Raw genomic sequence first — 16,201 nt, 5'->3', positions numbered from 1 at the left:
TATGGAGGAATCCCAAAGGTTCAGTACTGGGTCTTGGCCCCCCTGAGCTTCTCTGTGACCTTCAGTGGCTCAGCCAGGCTTTAGGCAGCAGGCGCCGGCAGGGAGGGTCCGTGAAGAGCAGGAGAGGTTCTCCTGGGTGAGGATCTCAAGCCTTACCTGGGCCTGAGCCTGGGAGTGTTGCCTCCTTCCTTAAAGTTTACACAGGATGGCAGCTTCTGACTGGGTTATGCTCATGTAATAGTAATCAGGAGAGAGAGAAAAAAATGAAGATGTGTTCATGTGTGTGTGTGGTTGTGTGTGTGTTGGGGGAGGAATATGGAAAAGGGCATGACCACTCATATCAGTGTTCTTGCCTGGAGAGTCCTGTGGACAGTGAAGCCTGGTGGGCTACAGTCTATGGGGTCACAAAGAATCAGACTCAACTGAGTGACTTTCACTTTTCATGGAGAATTGGGCTGCAGGTAGGTGACCAATCGTCCCAGTTTGCCTATGTCTGAGGAGTTTCCAGGGCACAGGGCTGTCACTGCTAAAACCGATATGGTCCTAGGTTAGCCAGAATGGTTGGCAACCTTAGGTGTAGGAGGGGGTAACAGTTAGTCCTTATTCTGAGGGATAATGCACTGTTGTGGCTGATGGTTGGCCTGACTGGGTGCAAAGTCTAGCTCTACCTGGGCAAAACAGACCTGGTGCCCCAGTCTCCTCATCTGTAAACTGGGGCTGATAATGGTACCTGTGTCATATGTTGTTGTGAAGACTGAAGGACACACTAAATGTCAGGTCCCTGACATATGCAAGTAACTGACAGTCACTGTGATGTTCTCTTAACCTGGCAACACAGCCCAGTTCCATGGGTGCTCCTTCCTGAGTCTAGTTGACCCAAGACCCTATGAGACCCCCTGTTGTCAGCGTTTGGTACAGAATGCAGTCTGATCTGTGCTGCATAGCAACTTCTTGTAGGGTGTTTGTTACTCTTGGAGGGCTTTTTGCCAGACTGAGAGCTCTGTGGGGGGTGGGGGAAACCAGGGCTGTGCCAGGAGTAGAATATTTTCAAAGACAGAGTCTGGTTCTAAGCACAGACTGTGATAAATGTCATAACCCAGGAAGGGGGCACTTGAGGTGTCAGCAGGCAGAGGACCTGTGTCTCCATTAGTTAGTTAGTGTTAGTTGCTGAATTGTGTCTGGCTCTCTGCAACCCCGTTGACTATAGCCCAACAGCTTTCTCTGTCTGTGGAATTCTCCAGGCAAGAATACTGGAGTGGGTAGCCATTCCTTTCTCCAGGGAATCTTCCCAACCCAGGGATTGAACCTGGGTCTCCTGCAGTGCGGGCAGGTTCTTTACCGTCTGAGCCACCACGGAGGTCCATGTCTCCATTAGCCCCCCTCTTTGAAGAAGGGGTGTGGGTGGGGCGAGGGGAAGATAGGAAGGCAGAACGTTAATGAGCTGGCTAGAAACACTGGGGTCAGTCCCGCCGAGACACACCAGACCCTTCTCGTCATCTGATAGTCACGCTCTGAGCACACTCACACATCTAGACACGCACACTTTCTGCTGGTTCAGCAGCCTCCAGAAGGCAAGATGTAGGGCTTGCTTTTCCTGAGTTGCCTGATCCCTCTTCTCGCCTCCGTTAGGTGTGCAGACACTGCAGACCTCCTTCTCCGCATTTCTCCCAGTGCCTCTTTCTGCCTGGGTCCTGTTCCATCCCTGGCTTTTCTTCCCGGTGCTTTGAAGAGTGGGGACCCTGCTTTGTAGGATAACAAATAGAACTGTCAAACACATCAGCGCTGCTGCCTGCAAAGATAAATGGGGCGACACATGGAGCAACCTCTGTGGATCCTGGGGCCCCAGCAGGAGCTGACACTGTGACAGATGGGGGGACGAGTGGTGCTGACACAATCGGGTCACCTGAATGTCGAGGGGTGAGGCGGGTGTCTGCTCCTCCCTTGGCTCCCCTCCCCTCTCTACCTTACACGTGCTGTGTTGCTGAAGATCATAAAGAGATAGTAGGCAGGTCACCGCTCTTCACCAGCCTGGTGCATCTTCCCTGTCAGTGGCACGGGGCAAGGAAGCAGGCTGTCTGCAGAGCATCCTGTCATCTCAGGGGTGACAACTGAGTTATGTGCAAGGAGAGCCGGTCCTGGGCAAAGACCAGGGCAAAGTTTGTCTTTATCCCTCGACTTGGTCCTTTTCCAGATCCACCCTGCTTGGTGACACTTTCTCATCAGTCCTTCCAGCAGGCTATGCTCATCTCTGGTTCTCACCCAGGAACCCCTCTCAGGCCTTGCCAATCAGCCCATGCAATTGATCTTTCCACTCTTTTCATATTGTACCCTGTGTCCTGCTTTATCAGGTATCAGAAGGTTGTCTCACTGATGGCTCTCAAACTGCCCTCCTTTCCAAACAGAATACACATCAGCACATTCCCAGCGAGGGGCTGGGCTGGGCTGGACATTCCCGAATCCCTGAAGGAGGAAGGCCTACAAATTTGGCAAATCTAATACAGTTATGTAAAGTTTAAAAATAAAATAAAATTTAAAAAAAAAAAAAAAAAAAAAAAAAAGAGTTGAAACTCTATTCCAAAGGGATGCAAATGCCTGGCAGCACTAGGGACAGAGCTTCCGAGTGGTAACTCTTTCTTTCCAGCTTTCTCTTTTATTCTGCTTAAAGAGAAGCTTTCCTTTGCTCACAGGCGCTATTCTCAGCTGAGGTCTTCTCTGGGTCTCTGGCTTCAATATCTATTGCTGATGGGCTGCCAGGGCCCCAGGCAGTTCAACTCTAAACATGTAGTGAGGATCCATTCTCTGTTAAACTATGTGCTGACTGCTCTGAGTTGCGGGGCACAGAGGGGTGGCTGTAAAGATAAACAAGCTGGAATTTGTCACATCTGGGGACTCACAAGTTAGTTGAGAGGAGAGACATGTAGGAGCTTTAATACAAGACTACCCATGAAAAAGAGGTAATGGGGCAGAATGAGGACAGGAGGAGGAAGACTAATCTTGACTTGAGAGGAACAAGGACATGCTCAAAGAAGAGGTGGGTTTTGGTAGGGCTTCAGAGGATGAAGAGGATCTGGACAGGCTGAAATGGTGGGGAAAAGACTGTGTATAGAGAGGAATATGAATTCAGACAGATGGGAGATGCAGAGTCTTCTGGGGTCTGGACTTGATCAGATAAGACTGAAGCACATGAAAAGTGTGTGTGAGTGAGAGAGAGAGAGAGGGAAAGAGAGAGAGACAGAGGGGGCAGAGAGGAGAAGGGGAGAGAGTGTTTGGTTGGGAGAAAAGATTGGATACAGCCTTAGGGTCTGTATTTCATTCTGTATTCAGCTTTGGATGGGAAGACAATGCTTCACTTCTTTACTTTCCATTTCGCTTCTCACTGCAAAATTCCCAATGGAATTGGATGCTGCTCTTAGTAATAAGTAAGGAAATAAACATCACACTGATCTCTTGGATTCTCAAAAACAAACAAACAAACAAACAAACAAAAAAACCGGGGGTGATAGGCAGTAGGGAAAGAAAGGACAGAGGGGAGAAGAGAACTGGTATAGAGTGCCTTTGAGTAGAATGAATGAGCTGGTACCAATTACTGAACCTTTTTTAGTTTCCCTGTCTTAAATGGGGATAACATATAACTCCTGGCCAAATATGGGGATAATAATACTTCCCCCATAGGGCTGTTGTGAGGCTAATGGAGAGAATGTATACAAAATGTTTAGTACATTACCTCTCAATACCTGGTGGCTATTATTATGACTATCCCTCTGTCTCCTGACCCATTTTAGCAGGCAACAGCTCTCAGACAGTGTTAATGGGTGGCTGTATAAAAAAAGCACGTGGTTTGTCCACAGGAATGATGTTGCTGAGGGATGCTCAAAGTCCAGATGATGAGGAGACTTAACAAGATCAATACCACTTTTGGAAAAGATTATATGCTATACTAGGCAGCAAATAGACCATTGAAACTGGATTTGGAAGGCATTTATGGAGTCTATTAGAGATGGTTAAACATACCAACACAGAGAAAAATAAATAGTGGATCACACACATGCAGCCTGCGAGTACTCTTTCTCTGTGTGTGCCCTTTTTCTCTCCCTTCCCCTCTCCTTCCCCATTTTCAGGTTTAGGTAAGTAGGACTGATTAAATAACTCTTCTGAGCAAAGCTGAAGGAGGAAACAACGTGGCATCATGGCTGTGCTTATCTAGTCATTTAGAGTGTGTGAAATTTCAGGAGCTGGACAGAAAAGTGATGCTTCTATTTACAGAGGGCAGTGAATGAGTTCTCCCTGGCTGATAAGCTGATGGGTTTTCCAGAAATAACTGAAATCTTTTGGTTAGCTTTTTAAGGTTACTAGTGAGCAATTTAGTGCACTGGAGCAATAATTTCATATTCTCTAGTGGCTTGAAATAATTAGATTATTTTGTGGAATGAATAAATGAGAAGTTAACTCACTGGCATGGATCAGTGTGGTAACATTTATTTCTTGTAAAAGTGAATGCTCTAGAGTCTTGACCCTACAGATGATTGTTTTGACTCCCTCCCCTTTCTCATTTATAATATGTTTTGGGTTATTTTGTGAGGGAGGCTGCCCAATGGAGTGGGAAGAGCATATGGACTTTGGGATCAGCCAATTCCTGATTCCGTGTTCACGAGGTATGTGACCTTGGGCAAATCACTTGACACAACCAGAGCCCTCTTTCCACTAATCAGGAAAGGAGTGGTAATAATACTTACCGTATATGAGAGGCATATGAATTAAGCCCGTTACTGAAAGGAAAGTACCTATTACAGCTTCTAGCCCACGCTGGGAACCCAAACAAACATTAGATTCCTTTTAGTCTTTCTCCCCACCGTATTATCTTAAAATGATTAATGTTTATACCAAGGATAAACATCCAGCACATTAATTAATGGTGATACTAATCATTTGTTAGGTTAGAAAGAACTTCTGCCTTGATAAAATGCTTTAATGAAAATGTTTACTGCCCTGTTCTTTTGGATGAAGGGGATGGGGTTTAGCATTTTGCTTTATGGCCACTAATGACCCATTTCAAGGCAAAACCTCTATCTTCAAACCAGCCAATAATTAATATATAAAGTTTAAGTAGAATCTTGATTAGGGAAGTGCTTTTGTATTCTCCTCTGTTACAGCACTGTACACAGTGGACATTCTGCAGCCCTTAGATCAAGCACAGAAAAGAAAAAAACCAACAATTGATTAGTAGTTGGAGGTTAGAGAGCTGGGAGAGTTTTGGTCAGCTGGTGATAGAAGCAGACCTTGCTTTTCATACCTTTGCTAACTTTTGAATATTTGCAGACTACCCAGCCATGCTGGGTCCAAATGACATAATACAGCAGCATTGGATGGAGGTATGTGCTCTCAGTTTCTGCTAGAACATTACAGCATTAGAATTCTTGATACAATTTATTCCAAGCCTCAAATCTGTGTATCACTTATCTGCTGAATTGAACAAATTGAAAGTGATCGCATTTAGGAACTATTAGTGGGAGGTTGGTTCTTCCTCCTCTTTAATAACATCTTGAGAGCTAACGGGGTTCAGTGCTATTCCTCACATCCATCCTCCCTCCCTCCACACAAATGAGCTCAGTTGGAGGTAGGGTTTATTGACATTTAAATGAGCATATTTGGCTCACTGTAGCATGGATCTAAATGAACACTGCTTTGGTGCATTGAAACTTAATGATTTCCTCTGCATCCAGGTGAGACGGGAATGTTGCGGCATTCAGGTGGGGATGAAGACATATGGAACACAAATCTTCCAGTCAAGAATTAATATCTTGATTATATCATAGGTTATTTTGATATTGGGATGTGGGTACTTTAGGAATGTTCTTCTGAGCCTGGAAAAGTAAAACAATAGGTACAGAGGGGTTGGAAATCAGGAGGAATGCCCAGGTGAGATTATTGATAAGACTAGTTTTTTCTTATGGCTTCATGGTCTCTCTTTAGGGACTAAAGACACAACTAAAGACTAAAGTTGAGCTATTTCAAATCCTAAAAGATGATGCTGTGAAAGTGCTGCACTCAGTATGCCAGCAAATTTGGAAAACTCAGCAGTGGCCACAGGACTGGAAAAGGTCAGTTTTCATTCCAATCCCAAAGAAAGGAAATGCCAAAGAATGCCCAAACTACTGCACAATTGCACTCATCTCACACGCTAGTAAAGTACTGCTCAAAATTCTCCAAGCCAGGCTTCAGCAATACGTGAACCATGAACTTCCTGATGTTCAAGCTGGTTTTAGAAAAGGCAGAGGAACCAGAGATCAAATTGCCAACATCTGCTGGATCATGAAAAAAGCAAGAGAGTTCCAGAAAAAATCTGTTTCTGCTTTATTGACTATGCCGAAGCCTTTAACTGTGTGGATCATAAGAAACTGTGGAAAATTCTGAAAGAGATGGGAATACCAGACCACCTGACCTGCCTCTTGAGAAATCTGTATGCAGGTCAGGAAGCAACAGTTAGAACTGGACATGGAACAACAGACTGGTTCCAAGTAGGAAAAGGAGTACGTCAAGGCTGTATATTGTCACCCTGCTTATTTAACTTCTATGCAGAGTACATCATGAGAAACGCTGGGCTGGAAGAAACACAAGCTGGAATCAAGATTGGCAGGAGAAATATCAATAACCTCAGATATGCAGATGATACCACCCTAATGGCAGAAAGTGAAGAGGAACTCAAAAGTCTGTTGATGAAAGTGAAAGAGGAGAGTGAAAAAGTTGGCTTAAAGCTCAGCATTCAGAAAATGAAGATTATGGCATCTGGTCCCATCACTTCATGGGAAATAGATGGGGAAACAGTGGAAACAGTGTCAGACTTTATTTTTTTGGGCTCCAAAATCACTGGAGATGGTGACTGCAGCCATGAAATTAAAAGACGCTTACTCATTGGAAGGAAAGTTATGACCAACCTAGACAGCGTATTCAAAAGTAGAGACATTACTTTGCCAACAAAGGTTCCTCTAGTCAAGGCTATGGTTTTTCCAGTGGTCATGGCACAGCAGCTGCTCTTCCAACTACACCCCTCCTCCTGCTCCCCCACCCACAGCCCTTGACCCTGGCCAGCCTCGCCCGACACAGGCCACAGATGGGCTCCTGAGACCCTCCCCCACCCCCATATATGGCAAAAGGCTGCTGTGTGCAGCTCATTCTGCTGGGGGTGGAGAGTGAGAGGGTGTATGCTAGACCTTGGACTGGCAAATACAGGCCTGGGGTGGGCGGTCAATGTGCCTCAGTTTCCTCCCTAATGACAATGGAATTTTTATAATATCTGAAAAGAGGGGACTTCCTTGGTGGCTCAGACAGTAAAAAATCTACCTGCAATGCAGGAAATGTGGGTTTGATCCCTGGGTCAGGAAGATCCCCTGGAGGAGGAAATGGCAACCCTCTCTAGTACTCTTTCCTGGAGAATTCCTTGGACAGAGGAGCCTGGTGGGCTATACAGTCCATGGGGTCGCAAGAGTCAGATGCGACTGAGCGACTGACACACAAACACACACATGTATGGATGTGAGAGTTGGACTGTGAAGAAAGCTGAGCACTGAAGAATTGATGCTTTTGAACTGTGGTGTTGGAGAAGACTCTTGAGAGTCCCTTGGACTGCAAGGAGATCCAACCAGTCCATTCTAAAGGAGATCAGTCCTGGGTGTTCATTGGAGGACTGATGCTAAAGCTGAAACTCCAGTACTTGGCCACCTCATGCGAAGAGTTGACTCATTGGAAAAGTTCCTGATGCTGGGAGGGATTAGGGGCAGGAGGAGAAGGGGACGACAGAGGATGAGATGGTTGGATGGCATCACTGACTCGATGGACGTGAGTCTGAGTGAACTCCGGGAGTTGGTGATGGACAGGGAGGCCCGGTGTGCTGCGATCATGGGGTTGCAAAGAGTTGGACATGACTGAGCGACTGAGCTAAACTGAACTGAAAGACACAACCCATTTGGTATTTGGTGATGGAGCTTAGAATCTCTGAGGGAAAATCATGGAAACCAAAGTTCATTCCCTGTAAATACTGGTCAGTCATGAAAGACTGTCTTCCTCAACTCCACATGCCATCCAGCCATTCTCCCATTTCTCTGATATTCTCTAATACAAATTGCTCCAAAGAGTTGTCTAAATACATTGTTTCCGTATCTTCACCTCCCAATCTCCTGTCAACCTACACAGCTCAAGCTTCTGACTTTACCAGTTGATTCAGTCCCTAAGTTGTGTCTGATTCTTTTGACCCATAGCCTCCCAGGGTCCCCTGTTGATGGGATTTTCCAGGCAAGAATACTGGAGTAGGTTGCCATTTTCTTCTCCAGTTGGTGGAATGCAATTTTGCCAGGATCACCAATGACCTGCCTGTTCCGACATCCACTTTCTTTTCTCATCTTGATGACCTCAAAATATATTGGGGGAAATCCTGATTATTTTCTCCTTCTTGAAACAGTCTCTTTTCTTGGTTTCTGTAGAAATTCTTTTATCTTGAGTCTTCTCTGACCTCACTGATCCTGCTTCCCTGGTCTCCGTGGCTGTCTCTTTCTCTTCCACCCAAACACAAAATGTTCCTGAGAGCTTGGACTTGAATCTTCTTTGCATCTCCAAAAGTTTCCTCCTGGGTGGTCTGCTCTGGTTTCACATGTTTAAATGCAATGTTTACAATGATGTCTCTGATATTTGTATTTTCTCTCTCAGCCTCTCTTCTGAGTTCTAAACTTATAAATCCAACTGTCTCCTTGACATTGTCACTTGCATACATTCTCAACTGAGTAAGTCCAGAAAGGTACCCTGGGTACCTATTTTCCAAGTCCTGAATATTATATCTACCACCAAGTCCTGTCAATCCACATCCTACAAATACTTTGCTGTGTCCATTGCTATGCTTAGTCATGGCCTACATCATCTTTCACCTGGACTAGTACAACTGCCTCCTGATTGGTTTTTCTTTCAATCTCATTCTTTCAGTTCATTCTACCCATAGCAGCAGCTTCCCTGCTCAGCACTTACTTACCTGTCGAGTGTACCATGCCATACTTGTTCTGGCCCTTTCCTCTCTAGTCTTTTCTTACTATACATTCCTCCTTATTCACCATGCTGTAGTCATGATGCTCTTCTTTCTGTCCCTTGAGCATACTGTACTCCTTTACACATCAAGGGTTTTTCACATTCTGCCCCCTTTGCCTGGAATGGTAATTTACATCTCCAGCTTAATGGCATTTATTATAGGCCAGGCCAGTTCTAAGTGCTTTTCATGGATTAATACATTAAATTCTCATATCACCCACACAAGATAGGAACTGTTATTCTTCTGTTTAACTGATGAGGAAATTGATTTGCATTTACTCATCTGAATGTTCTTTTCTCCTTTTCATGTGGCATCTCCCACTTGTTTTTTAGATCTTATCTTAAATAACACTCTGAGGATGCTTTCTTTGTCTTCCCTATCTAAAACACTACTTTCAATCTCAGTTCCTTGTTTAGACTTTTATAGCATTAACTATAACTTGCAGGTTTTTTTGTTTGTTTGTTTTTGTTTGTTTATTGGTTTACTTGTGCTTTTGTCTTCATGGACTGAGATTAGGTCTTTCTCACTCACTGCTATATCTTGTGGCTCAGAATGGCAGCAGACTCTTGAATATTTGTTGATTGAATGAATGAGGGAATGAATGACCACCTAACTTGGAACTTAGTCGATGAGGTAGGGAGAGGGAAGGAAAAGGGGTGGGAGGATATGTTGTGTGGCAGCACCAAATGAGTCAGAGACCATGATGTCCTTGTCTACATAACTTTATCTGTTCCATCCTAGTCTTCCTGAAACAACAACAAAACAAAATAAACAAACAGAATGAGTGAGAAAGAGCTTAAAGAGGAGAAGGATTACTTATGTATATTTCTCTGATCAGTCTAAGCACTAAAGTAATGAAGACCTACAGGGTATACATTTAGTGGGAGGGAGGAATAGACAAAAGCCTAGAACCAGTAATCCGAGTTTGAAGGAGTGACTATAACAGTCTGTCTGGGTAGAGGATTTGAATGGGAGTGCAGTGAAAGATAATTTCAGGAAATCAGGTTGGATCCCTGAGCACTGGCTTAGGGAGTGTGGATGTGAATCACTGAAGGTAGAAAGCCACTGAAAATCTTTGTACCAGTAGTTTTGGAATTACCAAGACTCAGGAGTTTGGAATTACCAAGACTCAATATATTATAGACATTAAATTTGTGGCCTTGCTGGTATGTAAGCTATAAGAAGTGAGCAGGTTATAAGAATGTATTTCCTCTGTGTTACTCATTGTCCCATCTATGAGGACCCACAGTTTCAGTTCCAGTAAAGCTATGTTAGATGACGTTAGCATATAAGTGAGCTTGTAGCTTATCGTAAAAATCTGTACATCAAATTTAAATGATTTAAATAATTATGCAGCTTTTATTTTTATTTTTTGTCTTGCATTTCTAAATAGTATCACTCCCTGGCTTCACTTACTATCAGATGTTTATTATATTAATGTTGTTATCTTCATTTTTATTATTCTGTATTTTGCATATTTTTGTAATTTTCCATTAATACTTTTTGGTGTAAGAGGGTTAACATATACACAAGGGACAGTTTTCATAAGTTTAAAAATGTTTTGGGGGTGAATTATTCTTGCTTCATTAGCATAAAAGTGACTGTATTTATTTAGCATGGAATTGGTACAGGGGTAATTGATTGTATCTTTTCCTCTAAACTAACTTCCTTTACCCTTGTGAATCACGTGGTACTCAAAAGAACCAAACAGGATTCATGGAGAGGAAACACTGCCTTAACAATGTAAGGCATAACAATAACCCTGCCTTAACTTTCATGAGACTTGATGCAGACAGTACTAAAAATTCTTGGGGAGTAGCCATCCAATCTTAAAAAAAAATAATTAAGTGGTCATAGAGGAGGCTAGATTCTCAATCTGGCTTTCTACATTCTGCATGGGTACCTGTTCAGAGATTTGACAGGCCCAGGTATTAGCATTTCCAATTTCCCTCTTTTTTTTTTTTTTTCCATTTAAAGGGAATGTTAGATTATATTCAGATCTCTAAGTGTGGTCCAAGGATCCTTGTGAGGTCCATAAGATCTACCAGTGGGTCCATGAAATCAAAACAATGTTAAAAATAATATTAAGACATTATTTAATTTTTCCACTTCCAGGTTCTCATGTGCACAGTAGAGCTTTCCAGAGGTTATGAGATATGACATCACAAGAGATTAAATTGGAGCAGATATGAGATTCTAGTTACTTTCTTTAAGCCAACATCTTTCTTAAAGATATTAGAAAAACTGCAAAATAGTGTGATTATTTTCATAAAAATTCTTTTTACTGGAAAAATATAATTAAAAATAAAAATGTTATTTATGTTAACATGTGTTAGATAATAATATTTAAATGAATCAATAAATCACTGTTTTAAACATTTCTTATTTAAAATTTTGAATATGGTAAATATTGTGAGCATTAACAATTCTTCTGGAAAATGTAAAAGAGATGTATTAAACAAAAGCCTTTTAGGGTCCTCAATAATTTTTAATAATGTGAAGGGATCCAGAATCTCCAAAGTTTGGTAATTTCCACATTGAAATGACTAGTGTTACTAGTAGTAACTTTTTCTTTGTCAACAGGAGGGACACTGAAGAATTAAAGAAATAGAACACCCAGTAATACTAGCGAGGAGATCAGAGTGGGGCCAGGCTCACATAGGCTAGGTCTCTTGGAGGGGGGAGACCAAGAGCTGCCTAAAACCTCTCTATATCCCCTGTGTCTAGCATTATATCTAGCACAGGACAGTGGCTGCATACAATCTGGATATTGAACAAGCTAATGAGTAAGTGATAAAACACAGCTCATTCTCCTGATAAGGGCATTTGACATGGTGTACAAGGTCTAATTAGGGCTAGGCCTGCCATCCACAATTGAGATGAGCTTTTATTCAATTTTCAATTCATCCATGTATTCAATAGTTACTTATTGAGCACCTATTATGTGCCAATTGCTATGTCTAAGTCACATTACATCTTCAATTTTCTCATCTCTGTAAGGGAAACTCAAATAATCTGTGAAAACCCTTCTAGCAATGTCTTCCTCTGGATAATACAAGAGCTCTCTCTTTGTCTCCCTTGGATAAGCTAACATAGGGAAGAAGATAACTTTCCTCAGGCAAAAAAGCATCGTCTGTTTAAGTGCTGCTGCAGAAACTTTAGAGGCAGATGGTTGACTGCCTTGGCATTTTACAGATAGAAATGGTCAAGTTTGAAAATGGAAAAAATTTAAACTAGAAATCAGTTAGCTCAATCTTATTTTCTAGAATTTATTCAGTATTAAACTCCAACTGAATAATTTCAATTTAGGGAATTTGGAAACCCTACCAGCGTCTCTCCCTTTGCAGAAAGATGATGATCAGAAGTCTTTTGTGAGAATCTGAGAAATTTTCTGCAGCCAATGCAAGCCAGAAAACTGTGTCATTGTGCTAAAATGGGTCATGAATTTTGAGAGAATGAATGATCCCTTTCCTTTAGTCACTTGTCCATGACTTCCATTCTGGTTCACAAAGTCTTAAGTGCTCAAGTTCCATGGGCCTGTTTCTTGATTACTTGTATGAAGAAGTTCCCACATGTATTTGTCAGTTTTCATTAGATTATGTTGCAGTAACAAGCAACCTGTATATACCAGTGGCTTACAACGAAGGTATATTTCTTGATTGCATTTCATACTGGCTGTGAGTCAGAATTACACTGCTCCCGCACCAAATAGCTTCTTCCTTTAAGATTCTAAGTTGAAGAAACAGCCAGCATTTGGAATAGCTGTTACAATGCAAAATGAAAAAGAGATGTGGGCAAAGCATCCAATGGTTCTTATGTAGAATGTGGCATTCAGTTCACATTCAGTTGGCCAAAGCAAGTCCCAGGCAGGCTGCCGTCACGGTCACAGGGGGCAGGGGAGATGCTCCTCTCAAAGGGGGTTTCTGAAATCGCCTGGCAGCAGGCAGGGATGTATATTTCTATTACAAAAGGGAGAGTAAACAGTTGAGAAACAATACTATCTAGCACACCATTCTTTGCAAGATATTATATAAACAAATTGCTTTCTCCATTCATTTCATTTTACTTTATGACAGTTAAGAAGGAAAGAGAATCTTCCTGGAGTTCATGAACTTAAGAGATATGCTTATGGGACTGTTAGAGCATAGTTTGGGGGACTTTCTTGGCATCAGAGATGAGTCTTGCTTTTTCTGCCATGGACTTAGAAAAATAGAGGAAAACAAAAGAACCAAAATAAACATGTTCTCACTGAGAGCATCTCAGTGGTGCTGACAAGGGGCCTCCTTGTCTCTGGCATTCTATAATAGAGACAGTGAAGAAGAGATCTGGCTACTACACATTTTCTCCTTCATCTCTGTTTCTACCTGTGGAAACCCCACCTGTCTAACCTCTGACCTGAGAGTATGAGCAGGGGCAATGCCCTGTCACTGAACTCTATCAATGAAAACTCAAGAAAAATGCCTGGAAATGCAGTATGTACTCTTTATCTCCCTTCCCCCCTCAAATTCTCTAATGTCTCCTCTTCTATTTTAATTTACACTATTAACACTTTCCACCTGGACTCTTATAATAACCTTCTCTTTGGTTTCACTGCCTTCGCATTCATACTATGGTCATCTAGTCTCCCCTTGGGTGATTGCTCTAAAGTATACATGAAACCATGTTACCACCCTGTAAAATTATTCACCAGGGCCTACTTCTTTGAGCCACAATTTCATTACCTGAAAAATGGGAAAATAATATCTATTTTGTAGGGATGAGGGTGAGGGTAAAAGGAGATAATACATGCAAAGTGCCTAACACAGACTCTCAATAAATGGCAGCTAATGATGATGATTATGATAAATATCATAACAATCAAAATTTGGCTCCCCATCCCCACCCTGCCATCCCTACCTGCACTGTCTGCTCTCATTTTGTCAAATGATGCCTAGTTCCCTAATCGGCCACCCTGCTCTTCAGCTTCATGCCACTGCCCTGGAATTCCACATCTGGAATGCTTTTCCTCACTCAGTTCACTCAGGTCCCCGCTGCTTAGACTGAAGATGCAGAAGTACCTCACTGGCTGTGTTACTCCCGTCCCTCCAGGAGAATGAACTGTTCCCTGCACGGCCACCCTTGAATCCCTGTATTGTCCTCTTCTATATACCTGTTTGTCTTTTCTGCTAGAGTGTGAGTCCTCTGAGGACAAAGACTCTGTCTTAGTTACCTCTACAAATGGGCCCCGTTGCCTGGCATGTTCTAGGTTCTCAAAGAAACGACAGACTGCAGGAAGGCTTTGAATCAAAGATAGATTATGATCAAGCAAAGGCCATGCTCAAATTCTAAGCTTGGAGTGGGAAACCGGAGAGCGGGTCTATATCCTGTACTGTGCGGGGGCTCAGCCCAGCCTTGGATAAAAGTGGCTTTGGGATATATTCCTTTAGGAAGATAAATTTATCATGAAAAACAAAAAAATCAAACCCTGAGTTAAAAAGACCTCCAGATGGGCTTTCTCTTGATATAGTAAGTAGGTCCTTTATAGATCCGCTCCTTAGCATCCTAAATCTTGAGATGTCATGCTGCTCCTGGGGTTAGCCAGTTGCTTTAGGCTGAGTAGGCGTGCAAAGATAAGATTAAAACAAGTAATTCTGTTTGCCTGCTGCACACACCATTGTTTAGCTAGAAAAATTAAATTCTTATTCAAGCCTCCCAGCATGTTTAATAAATGCTTCAGGTGCATAGAACCGTGTGTGAGGCAGGAAGGAATAAGGCCGTTCTCTGGGAGTGACACATTTATTAACCTCACTGAGTACCGCAAGCCTGGCACCTGGGATGCTGGTCAGGCCATAGGCAAACCTGGCAAACCTGGATGAGTAAGACCAGCCCCCCTCCCCGTGGCACTCCTGTTCTTCTGTGATACAGCGTAGCTCGGAGGACAGAGCTCCTGTTTCAGCATCGGGCAGATCTGGGTTCAAACGCCAGCTCTGCTGCCTTGAAGCTCCTTACCTTGGTTCTGCTACTTGTTACTCTTCTCATCCCAGGCTTCTCAGTTCAGTTACTCTGTTCTGTCCGAACCACCAGGGAGGTCACAAGCTTGTTATTTTTTATTATGGTAAAACATATATAACATGAAATTTGCTGATTTTTCCATTTTTAAGCTTGCCAGCTCAGTGGCATTAAGTACATTCACAATGCATCTACTTTATTTTTATTTATTTTTTTTTATTGTCATCTATTTTTTATTTTATTTATTTATTTTTTTTCCTGGGTGTTTTATTTATTTATTTATTTTTTTAAATTTTATTTTATTTTTAAACTTTACATAATTGTATTAGTTTTGCCAAATATCAAAATGAATCCGCCACAGGTATACATGTGTTCCCCATCCTGAACCCTCCTCCCTCCCCATACCATCCCTCTGGGTCGTCCCAGTGCACCAGCCCCAAGCATCCAGTATTGTGCATCTACTTTAATCTGACATATGAGGAGGTATTTTTACCCCCTTCTTTCCACAGATGAGAAAACTGAGGCTCTGAGAAGTTAAATGATGATGACTCTTTTAAGATTCCTGGAGTTAAACATGAGAAGCTATTATGATTTTCCTTTCAGGACACAGGCCAGAAAACCCTATTTAGACCATTAAGGAGGGAAAGCAGAGAATGGAAATTCTAGATTAGTTCATTCTTTTTCTCTTTTTTTAAAATTTAGAGAACACTTTATTACTTTCTGTAATCAAACCCACATAGATAAGACCTTACATATTTAATACAGTGCATTACCCCTGTACAAACAGAAAAAATTGGTTTAACGTTTCTAGACCAATATGCTGTTAATTTCTGTACAATGCCAACCCAACATGGTATAACTGGGATTGTTTGTTGTTGTTCAGTTGCTAAATCAAGTTTGACTCTGCGACCCCATGGACTGTAGCATGCCAGGCTTCCCTGTCCTTCACTATCTCCTGGAGTTTGCTCAAAGTCATGTCCACTGAGTTGGTGATACTGTCTAACCCTCTCATTGTCTGCTGCCCCCTTCTCCTTTTGCCTTCAATCTTTCCCAGCATCAGGGTCTTTTGCAATGAGTTGGTTCTTTGCATCAGGTGGCCAAAGTAATATTTTTTCCAAAGTTGACAGCACAACTAACGTTTCCAAA

General features: G+C 42.4%; 1 long non-coding RNA gene across 1 annotated transcript in view; it reads left to right on the top strand.

Annotated features, from left to right (window-relative positions):
- The window catches only part of LOC129653260 (uncharacterized), a 45,583-nt gene extending 34,083 nt beyond the window's left edge, over positions 1-11,500 (top strand). Inside the window, exon 3 of the long non-coding RNA XR_008715021.1 lies at positions 11,183-11,500. This is a non-coding gene — a long non-coding RNA (uncharacterized LOC129653260). The remainder of the gene's footprint in view (positions 1-11,182) is intronic.
- Positions 11,501-16,201: the final 4,701 nt, after the last annotated feature.

This window comes from Bubalus kerabau, chromosome 5 (assembly GCF_029407905.1).
Source record: "Bubalus kerabau isolate K-KA32 ecotype Philippines breed swamp buffalo chromosome 5, PCC_UOA_SB_1v2, whole genome shotgun sequence".
NCBI lineage: Eukaryota > Metazoa > Chordata > Mammalia > Artiodactyla > Bovidae > Bubalus > Bubalus kerabau.
Note: the sequence above shows the minus strand (reverse complement) of the source record. Positions and strands in the feature narration are given on the sequence as shown.